A 996-nucleotide genomic window follows, 5' to 3' on the forward strand; every position below is an offset into this window, starting at 1 on the left:
CTGATTCCTACAGTCTTTGTCATTCTGAGAGAGCATTATATAACTATGTAAAGGAAAAACTGCTTACCTTAAACAGAGCATCCTGTAGAACCTGGTACTATGTTTTCTGATTTCAAAGTATTTGTGCAACTTTTCCTTTCTGTGAAAGTAATATTTCATAAAAACAAGTACACACCCCTTAGAGCAGGGGTACCCAACCTGTGGCACATGTTCCCACTTCTTCCCATTTTCTGTATGCAGATTCTGTACAGTTTCTCAAATTTTACTGCTCAGTGGATACGTCTAAACTTGCAATTAATGCACTCCCCTGCAGCAGCCTGGGGTACCCACTTCTCTTTTTCCCCACCCCAGTCCCAGTGCTGCTCAGCTCCCACCTCCCCTCAGCACTGAGCAGGAGCTGCAGTGTGGGCTAGGAGATCCCAGCTTGTCACTGCCCTCCCTCCAGTTAAGTGCAGAGCAGCCCCATAATGCAGAGTACAGCACTTGCCAAAAGCTTGCCCTGGAGACTAGAGCAGGATCCAAGGCCACCAGGTAGGCCGATGCCTCCATACCTTTTTTTGATGACTAACTGATCCAGCAAGTTCATCCTGGACTCCTCTGCCACCTGCAAGCAAAGCAAGGGGAGAGATCAGGGTGCTGTTGTTACTTGAGCATGAGGCATTGCCCCAAGCAGCTGTTTTGCTCCCACCTCCCCCTGAAACTAAGCAGGAGCCAAGCAGCATTGGGACTGGAAAGAGGCATGGGGCTGTTGTGGCCCCCTGCTGCCTGGGCTGACCAAGACCAGTTTGGTCCTGGCTGGCATCTACACATGTGCTTCAGCACCATAGTTGAAAGTACCATTTCCCAATACCTTTATTTGTGAGTAGCAGCAAATGGGGCTTTAAATTTAATTTGCTGAACACATGTAGATGGTGACACTTCACTGCGCATTAGATTAGTCTAATGCACAATAAAGAATCTTGAGTAGATGCACCCAGCTGGGATGAAAGATATGCT

This window comes from Gavialis gangeticus, unplaced genomic scaffold (genome assembly GCF_001723915.1).
Source record: "Gavialis gangeticus isolate Ggan-Ray unplaced genomic scaffold, GavGan_comp1, whole genome shotgun sequence".
Classification (NCBI taxonomy): Eukaryota; Metazoa; Chordata; order Crocodylia; family Gavialidae; genus Gavialis; species Gavialis gangeticus.